This window comes from Habropoda laboriosa, unplaced genomic scaffold (assembly GCF_001263275.1).
Source record: "Habropoda laboriosa isolate 0110345459 unplaced genomic scaffold, ASM126327v1 scaffold92, whole genome shotgun sequence".
Taxonomy (NCBI): domain Eukaryota; kingdom Metazoa; phylum Arthropoda; class Insecta; order Hymenoptera; family Apidae; genus Habropoda; species Habropoda laboriosa.
The window spans coordinates 1,175,969-1,194,436 of NW_017100268.1; the positions used below are offsets into that span (position 1 = coordinate 1,175,969).

Here is an 18,468-nt window from a genome sequence, read left to right on the forward strand (position 1 = left end):
TTTCTCCATCAACGTTCGTGAAACCGAGTCGACGACTAATGAGTTTTTCTGTGGACAGAGAAAGAGGGGACGCGCCGGTAAAGAGCAATTTCCGGTGTTTTATTGCACCTTCTGCTACGATTACGCGGCGACGCGGCGATCGTATCGCCGGTAAAGATGTTTCACGTCTTTAAATCACGGTTATCGGTAAACTTGAAAGAGAAACGACCGTTTTGGTCGATAATTTCCTGCGGACGATGGGCAAGATGTCGTTTGAGGATATTGTCGGACAGGAATGACAAATACAAATGAGAATTTTTCGAAAGTTTTGCAATAGATTTTTCTTATTTCTGTGCTGTGATAATTTTGAGATGTAACGATATTAGTGTATTGGTAGCGTATCGAGCTTGGCGAAAGGAAAGTCAGTTATGTTAAAGACGTCAACGTGACAAGACGTGTAACATAAAGAAAGCATTTTGTTTCAAATTTTTTAGTACTTTGCTACGACCTTTGGAATCTCAATTAAAAAAAAAAGTTAGATAACTCATTAATAAAGTTTCATTTGATACAAAATTTAATTATCGTAGAAAGGCAAGATTCTTCGATTGTAGGCATGATTTCTCAAACGTGTATTTAATGAGATGCATTATTCTTTTTACCCTAAAAGAACGTTAAAAATACAGTCATTCAGCACGTATGGTAAAATTAGTGTTTCCTTTTCGATTCGACGAAAGAACGCAAAGAAAAATAAAACGTATTATTTCTCTAATTGCTGAAGTCACTTATTTAAGTAAGTAACGAGGTAATTGTAACTTCGTAACTCGAGTCGCGTAAAAATGGACACTAACGTCTGGTATCGTCTCGTTTCGCCTGGAGTTAGCTGTGGTAAAACGATTAACCGAGCCAGAAAGGCTCGCAGAAAAAGACAAACTATCTGGCCATGCTCTCACGAATTCAGCCTCTCCGTTCGCCTTTTCAACGCAAATATTTATGGAAGCCCTTGGCTTCCACGGGATGTTAAAACCCGAGAACCTGTGCGACACTATCCCCAGGCAAATTGGGAAACTTGCTCCAAGAAATTGGACAAAGCATCCTCTGAAATTGCGAGGAGGCGAAAATCTGTTTTATAGGATTCATCAAAATTTCTTTGCAGGATTTTTCGCGTGTCGAACAAGTGTTACGTTCCATTAAACAAGTGATAGTTCAAATTTAATTAGCCCAAAGAATTGTGTCTTCTTCGATCGTCTATCTTAAGCAGCATGAAAGTACTATAAAAAGGAGTTTTAATATCCAATTGACTCTTGACAGAATCTCTGTTTCTTTTTCCAAAATTACCACTTTTAAATAGTTCTTCGTCAAACAAATCGTTGCACATTAAATGGCAGATTTATGAATTAAATTTGTAACCGCAATAACATAGCCAAAATTCAGTTTTATGAATCAAAGTAGGCTGCAGGAGATTCAACGCATTTCTGTTAATGAACTACAAGTGCATTTAGCCTATTATTATCAAAATTTGAATATTGGCAACAAATTCTTCAAATGCATCTTTAATTGCTGTCTCGTTAATTTTTTTTTTTTGTAATTATCTAAATATTTAAACTAACGTTATGTTATTCATTCACTAGCTATTCCTATCCCAAATGCTGTATTAATATTGTGTTATCGTTATTGCATTATGACCCAGTTTATTCTCTATTTTTAGTACAATCTTAACTTACCTTTCTCACTGAAACAAGTCTTGCATTTAAAACAGTAGACTTTCACTTTTTCAATAACAATTGATGTGATTCTAATTAACAAAAACAGCACAGCATCTGCCAACGACCTAACACATCAACGACCAATATAACATACATCATTTACAAAGTCTTGCATTTAGAACAGTAGACTGCTTCACATTTTCAAATAACAATTGACATGATTCTTATTACCAAAAATAGCACAGAATCTCTTGGTATACGAGTACAGTAAATTCTCTACAAGTGTCAGTCAGTTTGGATTCTACAAGTGTCAGTATAGATGGTCCTACGCCTAGGTCTGCGTCATTGCTGCGCCTATGTTATCTCTCTCGCTGTCAGTCAAGCATGTAACGCTACACCGTGTAACGCCACTGCCTGGCGTGACAGTGAACGTGTTAATAAGTAAATGTTGTTCAAATTATGTCGTGTTTGATGTCATTGCATTTAGAACAGTAGACTGCTTCACATTTTCAAATAACAATTGACATGATTCTTATTACCAAAAATAGCACAGAATCTCTTGGTATACGAGTACAGTAAATTCTCTACAAGTGTCAGTCAGTTTGGATTCTACAAGTGTCAGTATAGATGGTCCTACGCCTAGGTCTGCGTCATTGCTGCGCCTATGTTATCTCTCTCGCTGTCAGTCAAGCATGTAACGTTACACCGTGTAACGCCACTGTCTGGCGTGACAATGAACGTGTTAATAAGTAAATGTTGTTCAAATTATGTCGTGTTTGATGTCATTTTCATCAGAAAAATCTCATCAATATGTTAAGAAAAATTTCAGGATAAAAGACCAATATAACACATGTACATCATTTGCAAACCATTCACTCGATTCACCCAAAATCATTTAACCAAAAAATAGCTTCACCTTGGATTCTCAAACGCGACACACGGAATTCCACAGGGAGAATTACGCATTACCATCCAGCGTTCAATAATTCCATCGGTAACTCACTACGAGCTCCTCCTTCCAAGCCCTTTTACTATTCCTCGCAACGGCGTCGTAAAAAACGTAGCTCTCGTCCACGAGCCGAAGGAATATTCCCATTTCCCCAGTGTGTTTCTTCGCGAGGCCCGAACGTGTCTTTTAACCGGGCTGAAGCGTAGAAAATTCGAGGCTCGTCGAACGTGATCCAAGGCTTGGTCGTGGCTGGAATCGCTGGTCACGTCCGGCCTGCCGTCCCCTGCAGCGATTCTGCGGCAACGGCAGCTGCAACTGCAGCAGCGTCGAGCCTCTCGCACCTACACTATGCACGCCTTTATCTAGAATCTTTTGAACTAGCTCCAGCCTCTCCCCCTTTAACAGCTCGGGAAAAATCCTTGTCCATCGTATCAGCGGATTTATGCTCGATGGTGCCGCATCGCGGACCTAACCGCACGTTGCTCGCGCACAACGCTCGATAATCTGAAAAAATTCTGTTCCGCCGGTTCTACCTCTCTCAGCTTAGCGCCCTATCCTGCGCCTAAGGCCTTGGAAATTCTCCGGTTGCTTCGTTTCATCTCTGTCCGATTGGCCTTCGTTGTTCGCCGATCCCTCATCAGAGGGGTTTTTTGGATTTTTCTGTCTGTTCAATTTTTTTTTTTTTGCTGGTGGATTTGACGAATTTTCAGAGATGAATTTAACGGAGAATAAATTTTAGATTGTGGGGATTGTGTAATTTAGTGATTACAGGTGAAATGTAAGAAACCCAATTTTTATCATTTGTTTGGTAGATAGTTTATTTAATAGTAGGTGAAGTCTTTGAAGAATTCGTTCCGAGTCCATATCAAATTATTTCCAACATACCGTATTTCCGCGCGTATTTTTCGCACCCCTATTTTCGTGAGATATTCTCAGGAGAAAAATAATTTCCAAGTATTTTTCGACCAGCCGAAAATGACAAAAACCGTGCGAAAAATACGCGAGTCAATACGTTATTACGAAATCAACAGAGAAGTATTCAAATTGCATCCACAGAAAATTCTAAAATCAATTTGTCACGTCAAATTTCCTCTTGAATAATTCCTTAAAAAAAAAAAGAAGAAGAAATTAACATTCGATAAAAAATTCTCTGCTTTGCCGCAGAATCAGGGATCTTGAACCACAATTATCGTTTAAGGTAAATTACACTTTGTGTATTTCTCGTTAAAAGTCAGCTTAAGGTAATATCTGGTTAATTGAAAGAGGCTTAAGCGTATAATTAACACGATAGTGCTTCTTGAGTGCGTAATCACTTGGCAAAATGCAATAATTATGGAAAATTGGTGAAAACGGCTCGAAGTAGATGAGTATCGGTAAAATTTATACACACTTGTAAAAAGCGAAGTCATTTACAAAGTGACAGGAATTTGCTTCTGCAAGCTCGCGATACGCGAGTGCGTGAGCTCGCGCGCCTTAATTAATGCACACTCACGTTTAAATCGGAATTAGTGGATGGTAGTATCATTACCGGCGGTGCAATAATCTCCACTTTTAATCCTTTCTTTCTACCCTCGTTCGCGCCCTTTCGTTCCTCCAACGCTCTCACTTTCCTTTTCGCTTTTCGTTAATTATTCCTTGAACTTCCATTCGTTCCCTACGCCAAAGGGGAAGACATGGTTTCATGGCAGTCGTGGAATGTCCTCGAAAGTGTAACGAGTTCGGTAAACGATTCGTTATGAAATGTTGTTAAAATTCCAATTTTTTTTTTACAAGTGTAAACGATCGTGGGATCAATTTTTAATTGGTACGGCGTTGCTGATAAATTTTGATTAGTAGTCGAAGTCGTTTAGTTGTGTAATTATACTTTGTAAATAAATGTAATTTAATTGAAATTTAAAGTATCACGTTTCGTGTGAATTAATTTCTGCTTGATTTAAATTTCGTTTCGTTACTTTTGCGCCACGCGGACGTATGAAGATGCGAGTGTACGTTTCGAAGCGCAGATTTTACTGAAAACTGTCTCTTTATGTAATTTTGTAAATTTATAAATTTCAGAAATTAGTGATTAATTTTAATTTCAATAATTGACGAACACTGTCGAATATTTTTAGCCAACGTGACTAAACACTCTCAAACTTACTAACACCTTAAAAGTGTCCTTTTCTTCGATACTGAAAGATTCAAAAATTCAAGAAGCGACAGATTAATTTCGATTTGAAGAATGGAGAAACACCATCCAGTATTTTTAACGTGATCGAGTATTCTGAAACTTTCTGGCGCCTTTCGCGCGAGCAAATTTGTAACCTCGGCAACCCGTAGTAACCCTCTTTATTAAGAATCTTTACGTGTTCTCTTGTAAAGCAAACGCTCGTTTGAAAAGGAGCGGCATAAAAGAGGCTCGAAGGTAGCCAAACGTGTGCTCAAAGGACTAATGACTGTTGCGTTCGACTCGGGTCGGGACAGTAGGGGGTAAAATTGGCAACTTGATGAAAGTCGAGGGAGCGGCGTCGTGAAAAATTAATCTCTCTTTTTTATTCATTCAAGCTTTCTTGTAGTTCGCAGCGGGAGCATTAACGTTACGCGGCGCACTTTATCATTAGAACGTTTTTATTTATATTTACGAATCCTTCTAGACTGCGAATAAATTGTATTTTCAATTTTCATACCGTTCACTTTAAATTAAGAGCGATCATTTTCTACGCTGATTTTATCTCAACATTTTTTATTTTAGTTCATTTGATTTCTCTTCTGCTATAATACGAATCATTATTTCATGTTATATTTACAGCGAACTCACTTGAAATGGTATTAATGTAAAAACAATTTGGTACGAGCGGCAAGGATGTGTCTCCACACGCAAAACTAAGTCGAAAAAAAAAAAAGAATAACATGTTTTCGTAGCGGGCTCCGTTTCCGAGTACACCAGCGTTGAAGATTTCCAAGCACGCGTGTACTTGGTTGTACCGTAGGACAGCCCTTGTCGCGTTCGAATTCGTAAACATCACCAAAGTCGTGGCTTGTTATCATTTCGGTGCCAGGCTTTCAGTCTTCGTCGTTCCGTCGATATGGCAACATACGGAAATCGAGCGTACACCGATGTGATTCTCGCGTTCAGTGCTTGTGCCGGCAAATTCTTCACGAAGAAATAATTTTATTTCATTGTTCATCTCTTAGTATTACCTAACGTAACAAATCGCAAACAGTAGCACGAGCAGTACAATGATATTTGCATGCTGTAGACGTGAGATCATGTGTAAGTGTACGTGTACTCGGTAGATCTTCAACGCTGATTTATTCGGAAATGAAGCCCGATACGAAAACGTGTTATTCTTTTTCCCCCACTTATTTTTGGAGGGAAACACCCTTGTATATTTCACATACATTTCAAATACGAAATTTTTCGCTGCAACGTAACCTACGCTTACTAGAGTTTTCTTATCCCGAATTTCACGTTTTATCACAAGTTAACCCTTTCGTGCCCGAAGAATTCCTTCCTTATCTACCGATCGTCACATGTGTAATGGATCCTAAATTGAGGTCAATCATCGATGAAGACATGTGTTCCACTTCACAGAGCAAGTCAACAGAATCTTCAAAAATTAAAGTAAACCAACGAAACTACAGTTTCCCCCAACACGAAAGGTGTGAACAGAGAGATCTTTGCGACGATTTCACCGCAATGAAAAACCGGCTTTAAAGCTGCACGCTGAAAAGCTCGCTCGAGAGATGGAACTTTACATATGTACATCGGCAACTTTGCCTCGCTACAACGACGTACGCTACAGAAGTGCATCGAAGCTGGCCTGAATCGTGATCGAAGGGAACGATGGGACGCGTGTACCGGCAAAATTGCACGCTTAGTCGTTCATCGCGATCCGGTATCTTTTCGCCGGAGAGAGCCTCGAGAGAGTGCAGAGGCTTCGTTCGTGGCGGAAAAATCGCGCAGAGCTGGGACGTGCATTCAATTACAGCGAGACGTGGCCTCGTAGAAATTTAATCAATCATCTCGCGACGCATTAAAATAGCTCGAGAGCATACCACGGGGGCGTCGTTCCGATCCGTGCCGCATCTTTCGTTCATTTTCTTCGCCCAGACATTCTTCGGCCGAGCCTACGCGACATTCTACAGCTCGTTATCACCGCTAAGCCGAGGATCTCCCCATTTTTATCGCTACGAAACGCGTGCAATTCCCGTCGTTTCGGTATCTCAGCTTCGCTTTTTTTTTTTTTTTACCCTTTCCGAAACGACCGTCGTGCAGCATCGATCAATTTCGTTGATGGTCGGCGAAGAAGTTTTCTTTGGTGGACCGATGTACTTACTTACTTCGAGCTTTTACAGAAATTTGAAGGAACTTTTGCAAGGTTATGCGAGTTTGGCGACTGAACGTGTTTTAGACTGCGACAAATTGTGAATGGATGTATTAAGTTGTTGCAGAGGTATCGGTGAAACTTTCGTAGTTTTAGTAAAAATGATATTTTTTGATTATAGTATGATTGGTTGTATTACGTTTTGGGAGACAAGGTTATTTATGTTTTTATTAAAAGAAAATTCATTTCTATGGTACATGGAGGTGTTTCTAAACGTTCTTCACTTCAGTTTCGTTGTTAAATTTGGCTGTGAAAAGTGGTTACTGGAAGTGATTCGCTGTCGTACACAATCTGCTATTTAATAGTGAAACAATTGACGAACCATTACGTGCTTTTTATTCGTGAACGATGTATTATCCTCTCATGGGGTCCGTAACTGGGTGTGCTCTTTATCAGCCTAATTAATGGAAATAGTATTTTCGATCGCGGTGATTTGTTATCGTTCCGCGAAATTTATCGAAGAACGAGTGCAATCTATTCTCGAATCTTTTCTTTCTCCGTGTCAGCAGCCTTCGAATATTGTGTCAATCGCGCGAAAAAGGAAACACGATCTTCGTGCGAGGCTAGATGACACTAACTGCAACTGTCGAACCACTTGGGAGTTGTAAAATGAACGAACAGAGACCTTATAGGTAAATTTTGCTGAATATGGTAATTTGGTTTCTAAAAAATTTATGTAGGTCTTACATTATGCAACTGTGTTGCACGGAACAAAAATGAAAATTTCATGTAAAAATTTTGGTTTATTAATATATGAAATCGTAGGCAATGAGAATTCCCTAAAAGTTTAACACGAGAATATTGTATTACACGTGTAAGTTCTTTGACGATTTTAGAGAAAAATTGTAACTTCTGTTTCGTATTCTTCTCGATTAAATTTTGTTGAAAAAAGAAAAAGGGGAAAAATGAGTATATTAGATTGGCGAGCCATTTGAAACTGTTTACTTTAGCACGATCGAAAACCGACGTTACTTTCCTACCAACCGACTAACGTAGTGGATCGAGTAAACATCGATGCAAATTTTAAGTAGTCTGGCCCGTTGATTGAACGGCAACGAGCAATTATAAGAGCGATGAAATTCATCTTCCATAAAGCGCACGAAACCGGCCAGCAACCATTGTCCTTTTGTTTCGGTCTAACTGATACTTTTACTAGCCGCCATACTGCTTACAATTGTTTCAGCGTTTCCTCTCGTCGTTTCAGAGTCAGGAACCTGCATAACTAATGTCGGAAGCAATGCAATTTTAACGACTTTTGCGTGTTGCGAGCGAGAGAAAAAAGGATATCCAGTTTAAAATCGCCTTTATCGTTTGGCTGGAAAATTCGATTCTTTGTTGAAATAACATATTCTAAAATTACCCGATGAATTTGGAAATATTTCAGATGCACGGTGCCGATGAAATTTATACGGCAGTTCGCAGTGAACAATCATTATGCATTAATGAATTTCCTTTGTGATTTTATACTGTGATTGCTTGAAACACAATAACATTCGATATTCGAAAGGTAATTCAATAAAAATTGAATAAAAAGGTTCGATCGATATAAAGAAAAATATGTTTCAATTGTTTCAAATAACAATTTCATCTTTCACGATTTTCCTTCAATTTTCATTTTATCAATAGATAATCTTTCCTCTCTAAAATTAACAAGTTTAATTTAAAACGATCCGTCTGAATTTCTCTCCGATCAAAAAGGAAGGAAAAAACAAAAAGAAAACCAGAAAGCGTATTTTTACGCTATTCAAAATATCTCTGTTGCGTTCTGAAGGGAATCTCCGTTCTCCTCCTAACTCGCTAATTTATTCTCTTTGACAAATTGTTTCTTCTTAGCCGAGAACGAGCATTCTGTGCGAAAGGTTGAGGCAGAAACTTGCCCGAGGCCCTCAACCGGTCGTATTAGGTTCCAGCCCCTTCTGACGAATAACGTCGCGAGTTTATTTCACTGTCACCCCCCGTGCTGCGGCATAATTCACCCCGCGGATTTTATTACGATTCCGAGCTACGGTTTTCTTACCTCCTCGAGGGTGAATTTATTCTCTGACCCTGGGAAGAGTGTTCGTCGCGGCACGCGATAAACGTTGCGCGGTTCAAATTGAGAAATGAAAAAGAGACGTTACGGAACATCTTTCTGCTTATTAAATAGCCTTCTGATAAGGAGAAATGAAAGGTGCGTGGTGGATATTTTAAGAACGTTTCCGTGACTATTTAAGAAGGCTGTTTCCTCGCAAGGTGTTTCTTAGAGAGCGAAAAATACTGTACGCTTGAATTTGAAGAATAGAAATTGTAAAGAAATTTTGTCAATGATAATTATCGTAGAATTTTTTTTAGGGCAGTCGTAAAAGCGTTCTTTTACCGCTTTTTAACTCCCACTTTTGTCGCGTAAACAATGACTTCCCTTAACCCTTTCGTTGCTATTTCGGCGCCTTGAGTTTCAGCTAAATTCTGAATTACAGAGTAAAGAATTCAACGAGATCGGTATTTTCTCGTATCTAGAATAAAGCACTCCGTCAAAAATTGTTTAGTCTTGATACCAACTCTCCTTCGCGCATTTTCCTTACCTACGTAATCTACACGATATTACCAAAAAATGACACCGCAATTCCAAGCTTAACTTTGCATTAACCGATAATCGATACAGGTATTTCTAAAAAATAATACCAATCTCGCTGTTTCTCTCGATTAATAACGAAATCTATCTAGCGCGGCAATTATACTAAATACGATGCTGATGGCGGTGCATTAATCGTGCCGAGCCTCCTCGTGATCCGAGAGTTACTCGATCGCGAATGAGATAACGGCGGCGGCGTTGCTGGAAAAAATTGCACGCCGCCCAAACGACCGAGAGAAACTTGCCCGGGAGAAAAATTATTACTGCAGATTAGTCCGGCTTGGCTTCTTGCGACAGACCTAAAGCGACTGTCGTTATATTTCACGGTAATGCTGCTGCCTGACTAACGAGTGCCGCGTTTGCACGCGCGCCATCGCGTCCACACTGTCTTATCACGCGACACAGCCTTAAGGTTCTTAATGTCGCGTTTAACCTAATTACATACTTTCCTCGCGAGGTATGGCCGTCGTGCTGCCGTGACGATCTGTTTGAATGCGCGAAAAAGTTTGTCGTTTCTTCTTGTAAGTCGACTCGTCTCTCGTAAATGGATCGTCGTTCGCGTTAAAGGAAGTCGGAATGTTTAGGTATTCTGCTAACAAATTTTTTCCACGTGTTCCTGTGTGTATCTGTATGTTAGAATTTTAGAAACATCGTCTGGAGGCGAAAATATAAATTTTTAGGAAATACTTAACGATAGGACGAGGTGCAAGTGGAGTTTATATTTATTGAAATCACTGAAGATTAGCTTAAGGCTGTTTCCATGGCAAAGAGGAGTCCGTAAGAGGGTAGAATGTTTGGAATTTTGGAAACACTAATTTTTACCGTTTAACGATCTATCATTTCACGTGACTTTAAAGTTACGTATCCATTTATCCAGTGTCTTTCTAATAATTATTAATTCTCGCTTTGCAACATTTAAAATTTGCAGTCAACCATTAGTTTTCTTCTCACGAACGAAGAAAAATTGGGATTAGAGAAGATTAGCTTCCATGGCAAAGAGGAGTACAGAAGAGGGTAGAACATTTGGAATTTTGGAAACGCTAATTTTTAGTCTTCAACTCTCTATAATTTCACGCGACTTAAAAGTTACGTATCCATTTATCCAGTCTCTTTCTAATAATTATCAATTCTCGCTTTCCAACATTTAAACTTTGCCATTTCCCATCATTTCTCTTCTAACGAGCGAAGAAACCGATACCAGTTCACCACCCTAAAGTTGACAATTTCGATGAACTGAATAACCCAAGCTGAAAAAGAACAACGAAGCACATTTGAATTTATAATCGTAGAATGACTGAGTAAATTTACGACCAGTCTTAAGATAACAGATAAGAATATAGATTAGCAACTTCATTTACCGCCGACGCTGGCAAAAAGTGTCTTCTCGAACTAGCAAAAAAAAAAAAAAAGAAGAAAAGAAATAACATTGAAGCGATTTCTCTTAAATTCGTGACAAGCAGTCCCAATTTATTTATCCTTGCTAGAAGTCGCAGCTAGCTAGGCTTCAGTTTCCTGACGCCTTCGGACGTTCGTGCACGCTTCACGTTCGTTCTCTGCACACGCAACACGGTGGTTTGCACTTGTGTGCAGACAGCGGACCGAATAAAACGAAGGAAGAGGCCGTTCGTGATGCAGGGCGGGGCTCATTAGTTAATTAAACAAAGTTTGGGTCACGTACATGCGATCGAAGGTTAGAATCCCCCCCTTTTTTTTGTAAACGTCTGCACGTTCTTTCGTCCTCGATTCATTTTTGGCAATTATTTCTCGTGTAAACATATGCGTAAGCGGTTTCCGTGAAATTTACTTAGTCACTTGGTTTTTTTTTTTTTTTTAAATGGCGATGAACGAATTTGCGGGAAGACGTGTGTTTAGGTGGATTAAAAAGGTGAATGAAAAATAAAGAGGTGCGGCTGGTAATTTATATGTTGAATGAATTTCTCGAGGAGTGTTTGGAGAATGTGTCTGGAATTTATTTTAATACGAACAGTGGATGGAATGATAAAATGGGAGCTAAGTAAGAAATGAACGAGACACGAGAGGTGGGTAATTGTAAATTCAACGAGATTTCAATGGATTCTTTAAGTAGAAATTATTGGTCAGGCAATAATTAAAGAAGATTTGCATTAAGGTAGGGGTAAATTGAAGATAGGAAATATGAGAGTTTATTCCTACAGATTACTTAGATTCTTTGTTGCAATTTAATTTTATGATAAATTAAACGAAACAGTAACATTTGTTGCTTAGAAATTTGCCCGTTGGACGAGTTACTTTGTGTGAACATTTATCCCTGTAATTCGTTCAACGTTGAATTTCTTATGAAACATAAATTAAACGGAAACGTTCGTTTATTTTACGAGGTGTGAAAATAAAGCTTGTAAAATAATTTTGTTTCTGTCAAACTATTTGCTGTTCGATTGATTTTCAAATTCATTTCTCTGAAGCTCGGTACGATGGAAATCGTTTGGACTTGTTCTATCATTTTGACTTATTTTAAACCATAGAAGAGGACTACTTTGATGACAATAGTCTCGCATCTAATTTACATTAATTTCTTAAATCAGTTATTCTCAGAACATTATCAGAACGTCAAATATTCCCTTACATTATGCAAGAGCTAAAAGAAATTCAAGTTCAAATGGTATTGCCCATTGAGCTCAAAGGTCATTTATTCCTTTATTATATTCTCATTTGTACATCGTATCGTTGGTTCTCGCGGTGACAAGGCAATCTTCCTCGATGGCACCAGGAATCAATCTGCAGGCTAACGTAGGTTGCAAATTGTCACGGTAATTGCAACACGCGACGTACACGCGAGTGGCCCCGCTTTCATCGCGACGGTCGTTCGCCTCGCGCGCGCGACGTATCGGCAGCCAATTAAGCCCGATAGGAAATTGTTGTTGGCGTTTGGCGAAAAATACCGCCGTGTCAGCGTGCACTTTGTGACGTGTAATGACCGTGCGAAAAGCTTCTCCTTTTCCCAACGAAAATTGCAGCGTGTCCCCTTTCTCAATCGGGAAGAGTACACCGATGAAATTTCAGGCAAAATACCGTACCCATTTATTTCGTTGGAGTTGTGTGGAATTATCGTTTATCGTATTTCAGAAATTTTGCGTGTTTCTTAGGTTGTTTTAGATAGTTTAAGGATCTTACAATCTTGAAGTAGTCAAACTGATAAGATCGTTAGGCACTGGTTGTATCAGAATTGCTTGTAAAAAGGATATTCTGTAAATTGTGTACCAATTGATTAGCTTCAAACATATTCCTATTGTCGAGAAAGATTTTAATGTCTCCATAAGAAATTGGTGTCAAAATAATTAGATCATACAGAAATTAGCTAAAAAACAATTCCAATTAGAAGTACTTGTACATTATATATATATAAAAACAAATGAAAACTCTCCATTTTTCATACACTATTAAATCTTTATCATTGATACTCCATGAAATCCCTTTTGAACTATTAAGAGAAATTCTACTTGACACCAAGTGTATGATACCACGATACACTGCATTCAGCGGAAGTATTTTTAAAAGATACTCAATAACATTAAGTCGTTTTTCAACTTTCTAAAAAATCACCACGGTTGATTTCTACGATTGAAGCCTCAGTTGCAGCGCAACGGTCCGGCCCGGTAGCATTATCAAAACGCTAATTACACAGGGACTGCGGCTCGTTGAGCTTGGTATCTATGCAGAACGATCTAGCTGTCCGAATTATCGCGCAGTCCGTCTGCGTTCCGGGTTCGGTTTCAATGGTAATAAGCTCCGGCTGGAGGAGGCGCGGTTGTAGAAAAGCGGCGAGATAAATGCAAAATATACGACCGGTGAAAATTTCGCCTCGACGGAGAGCCAGGTGGGATAATTAATCGGTGCGAAAAGAAAGAAAGAAAAATCGAAAGTGTCCCTTTGTTCGTTTTTCAACGACCAGTTCCTCGCCTCGAGCATGCTCTCGACTCACGAACGTTCGATTATTCGGCCTGCATTGTTCGATACGCGTCGCTCGAGCCTAGCGATGAAAACGCGCTTTTAGCGCGCCTCGCGACCCCCTTTCGAGTGAATTCGCGCAGTCGGCTTATAAATATCGCGATTTGCTGGAACACACGCGTCGTGAATCGACGATTGGTGCGAACCTCGAGTCCAGATCGCGCCAAGTTAACGCTCCTTCGAGACGCGTGTCGAATTTCGATTTCGTTCGATTTAACGCCTGTTAACCTGTTTCATACGGTTCAACGTTTGTACGCAATGCACGCGTTTTGCTCGTCCTTTTTTTCTTTCTTTTACAATCTTTGCCGGGGGATTTCTTAATCATTTTATGTTACACCGTCGTAATCGGATAAATTAGGGATATACGGTGTTAAAGATGCGCTTGATTATCTTTCGAGTTGTAACGACATTGCGCGGTAATTAACATCGTTCGAAATTGTCCTTCGTCGTCGCACATTTTTACCACGCAACGTAAGCACGTTAATCTGCAAAGTGATTCTGAGTACTGGAATAAGGTATTTTTTTTTTTTTTTTTTAAGGAGAAGATTAGTAAAACTGGATGAAAGACAATTGTTTCATTGTTATCCTCTCAATTCGTTTTCTTCTAAATTTCAAACTGAACACTGAAATGTGTTCCAATGTTTTTCTTCTCGTCGCGAAACGATCTACATAAACGTCACAAATCACTGGAATATATTTTTACTTTTCACCATTCCCCCTCTTCGATCGTGTTTTCAAAACCGCAGCATTCAAGTGTCGTCGACTCGACCTGCGTGAATCACGCGAATCGAAAGAGAATCGTCGTAAGCGTCCGCAGAAAAAAGGCGGCGGCCGCTAGAGACACCGCAGAGGAGAGACGAAGTCACGCACAATTTCGCAAGATCGTCGCGGTGTGGCGTCAAAGTAAAAGTTGCCGATCGAATTTTTCGATTCGATCGCGACCGGCTGGAAGTAAATTAATCGCTGTTGTGCCATGATGAGGCCGAGGGCTCTCGCAATGGCGACGCGGGAAGACCGGTTTTCCCGGCACAATTGGTTAAATATGACGCAGCTGCGGCATCAGATTCAACGCCAATAAAAAGGTACAGCAAAGGTTATCCGCGCTTTCATTAACGCTCGTCGAAGAGAGGGCGGAACTGTTTCGTTCGCCGCGGAGAGAGCCAGGAGGCTCCACATTGTTGCACGAGAGCTTCCTTCTTTTTCTTTGTCTAACTGCTCCCGCGGGAGCAGTTTCAGCCTCGAGACAGCCGGAACGATCTGTTAAACTTGCCGCCTCGGTTAATTAAATTACTAATTATCGGCGTTTAATCGTCGATGCGTGGCTTCTCTGAGCTGTACGATGGAAAGTTCGAAGGTATAGTCGATGGAAGAGATATAGCGAGGTCGTAAAATCGGTTAGGCGTGAAAATTTACACGTTTAAGCATATCGACAAGAACCTAAGAAGATGACAAAATCTCAGCCAAACCTGTGTGAAGTATTCTTTAACTTTGTGGTGGTAGCTTCTACACTCCGCCACCAGAGGGACGGACCCTTGACAATTCTCGCTAGTGCTCGCTAAAGGCTCCAGTTTGTATATATACAACTTCCAAAGCTAAGATTAATGTCGTCTTTTTCTGAATTTACTTCACTTCCTGTAACAGTGCAAAAGCATTCCCATATCGACAAGAACCTAAGAAAATGACAAAATCTCAGCCAAACCTGTGTGAAGTATTCTTTAACTTTGTGGTGGTAGCTTCTACACTCCACCACCAGAGGGACGGACCCTTGACAATTCTCGCTAGTGCTCGCTAAAGGCTCCAGTTTGTATATATACAACTTCCAATGCTAAGATTAATGTCGTCTTTTTCTGAATTTACTTCACTTCCTGTAACAGTGCAAAAGCATTCCTCAGGTTTGAACCATGTGAAATAAGCAATTTTATCCAAGTTCAAAGAAGTTACGGTGTACTCTAAGATAATGGGTATTGTGTTGTTATACAAAAGGAAACTCCAAGGGAAATCAACAGAAAAAAAGAATCTAACGTGTTTGTGTGTGTGTCTCCTCGTTTAAGACGGTTCGAGTCTCTTAGGTATTGCAGTCTTTATTACGAGTACAGTAGGAGGTCCAGAACGAAACTCATTTCCTTTCCTGTTCCCCGCCTCTCCTCTATTTATTTCCTCCGTTCCATAACGAACTGTCGTCATAGGTTTGATTCAGTCGTAATCGGAAAATGAAAAATGCTGCATTCGACTCAGTGTTTTACTGTATAAATAGGTGCCGATAACTTAATGCTTTAACTTACGACCTCTCTATATTCCTTCCACCGACTATACAAGTTGACTCGGAGCATCTTACGGCTCCTCTCGTGAGGGAGAATTTAATCTTAATGAAGCAGAATCAATTTCATTGTTAATTCGATCGTTGTATTAAGTTTATGCTCGATAAAGTATTTATAAAGCAGTAAGTGCGTGTATAATATACGAGTGGCCATGGAGGATTTGTTGTTTTGGCTTTCATCGATCTGTTGCAAGTGGAAGTGGTAATTTATGTTTGAAGTAGAACAATGTAGAAATGCGATTTCGGTAAGAGACACTACTAAGTGTGGTTACGATAAGTTTTAGAATTTCGTGTGCGATTCAAATATTAAAGTATGATAAATAATAATCAAATAGACAATTTGTACATTGTACACTATCTTCTTGAACGATAAATTTACTTAGTTATCAGACAAATCCTCTAGAATCCCGTGTGTGATTTGAAAATTTGGTTCGAAAAAACTTTGTCGGGAGTAGAAAAGGTGCTTATATTTCATTCATAAGATCCTTTACAATCCCACTGATTCATGCGAATTCCTTGATCGATTGCCAACTGTTCGAGTACATCTCTTATTTCCTATTGCTTCATTCACAATGACATTTCATTCTACAAATTTTCTGCTATTATTCTGATTAGCACTCTCGAACTAGGTTTTCATTTTTTATGAATCCACTTGCAAGAAGAACATTTTAGGAGAAAATTATACTTTCGTTCCACTAATTCCATTATAAAACGTCATTACAATTTTTTTCGATAACACACCTAATCGAGTGTCGCTCTCACGATTAATAGTGTATTAAATTTCCCTTTGACATATGATTTTTTATTACTAAATTAGATAAAAAGAGCTGAAGTATTACAGATTAATTACATTTGATAAAGCTCAGTGTTATAAATTAAAATAAAAATTCCAATTAAAACTAATCTTTCTTACTGGAATAATTATTTTCGTCGCATCTGGATAAGAATCTGTCCTATAAGTCTGTCTCGTTATTGATGCAAGGGGTTAATGAAACGTCGTTTCAGACGATTTTCCAGAAACTAACAGCATCAACGAAACGAAGTTCAAACGGATAAAACCGTATCGGCGTGAACTAGATGCAGAGGCGAAACTGAACGACGATAAGTGTAACAAATTTATAGAAAGTATCGTGGTATCTTTGGATAATATGGACGGGTACTCTCGACTGGATCAAGGGGTCAGACATGATTGTTTACGGTTAGCTGACGCCACCATGGAAAACGCGATTTTCGTCGGTGAGAGATAGCCGCGAAAGTGACGAGGAAATATTGGCCGTCAAAGACGAGTCAGTTGAATGATTTATGCGGTTCGATTAATCTGGGTTACGCCGTTTATCGTCCGCTTTGCGTATTCGCATAATCGACAGGGGTGAACGAACCTTGCCTCGATCGCAATCGTGCGGCTGGTTAACGTTGTCAAGGGAGGGGAAGAACGAAAAGTGCTGGAGGAACAAGCGTGGTCAGAAGATGATAGGAGTTACATCGATAGATCTACGAGATAAGATTCAAAAATAACGATTAAACTTTGAAAAATTTTCGGAGGATTTATCTTGATTATTGAAGAATTTTCAGAGGATTTACTTTGCTAATTAGAGATTTTTCAGAGGACTTATTTTGGTTATCCAAGAATTTTCGGAAGATTTATCTTGATTATTGAAGAATTTTCGAAGGATTTACTTTGCTAATTGAACATTTTTCAGAGGATTTACTTTGCTAATTAGAGATTTTTCAGAGGACTTATTTTGGTTATCCAAGAATTTTCGGAGGATTTATTTTGATTATTGAAGAATTTTCAGAGGATTTACTTTGCTAATTGAACATTTTTCAGAGGATTTATTTTCGTTATTGAAGATTTTTCAGAGGACTTATTTTGGTTATCGAAGAATTTTCGGAGGATTTACTTTGTTAATTTACTATTGGAAATTATTGGAGTAGCATTGGGAGAATTCGTCAAATTTATAGAATAACCAAAAGTATTACGCATAGTGTGTTATTTAGACAAAATATTTATTATTTAATATTTAGACAATTTCTCATTATTTCCAATAAATATCTGAAATTTCAAATTGTCAACATGCAACAATAACATACTAATTTTACATATTCTAATATACTCTACAGCCTCTTTTAGAGTAACAAAAAACTAATCTACAGATACGTGGAAAACTTTCATGTACTAAATTCCATCAGCATCAATCTCAGTTTCACTATGACGTCAAACCAAGGCGGTATGCAACGACAAGAATAAAGTGAAGAACACGTCGCGAGCGAAACTTTAAACGCAACATTTTAATCTCCTCGCGTGGAATAGCGTACAGTTACGGAGAAAACCACACGGAAACTAAGGGGGGCTGTTATGTAAACCGTATTGAAAATATCGATAGCGCTGCGTAGAGTCGCATGGAAACTAGCAAGGGAAGAAGAAGCTCCGACGCGACGGTGGTCGCGAGGCACTGATAACCGTATCGAACCGCATTAATCACCGGTCTCCCCATGTTCCTCCGTTGTTCCCGACGTACTTGACACGCTCGAACTCCGTCGTTCCCGGCGACACGAAT

General features: G+C 39.2%; 1 protein-coding gene across 1 annotated transcript in view; it reads left to right on the plus strand.

Moving 5' to 3' along the window:
- LOC108573484 (amyloid beta A4 precursor protein-binding family B member 1-interacting protein-like) overlaps nucleotides 1-18,468 on the plus strand; it is a 96,606-nt gene that overhangs the window by 62,112 nt on the left and 16,026 nt on the right.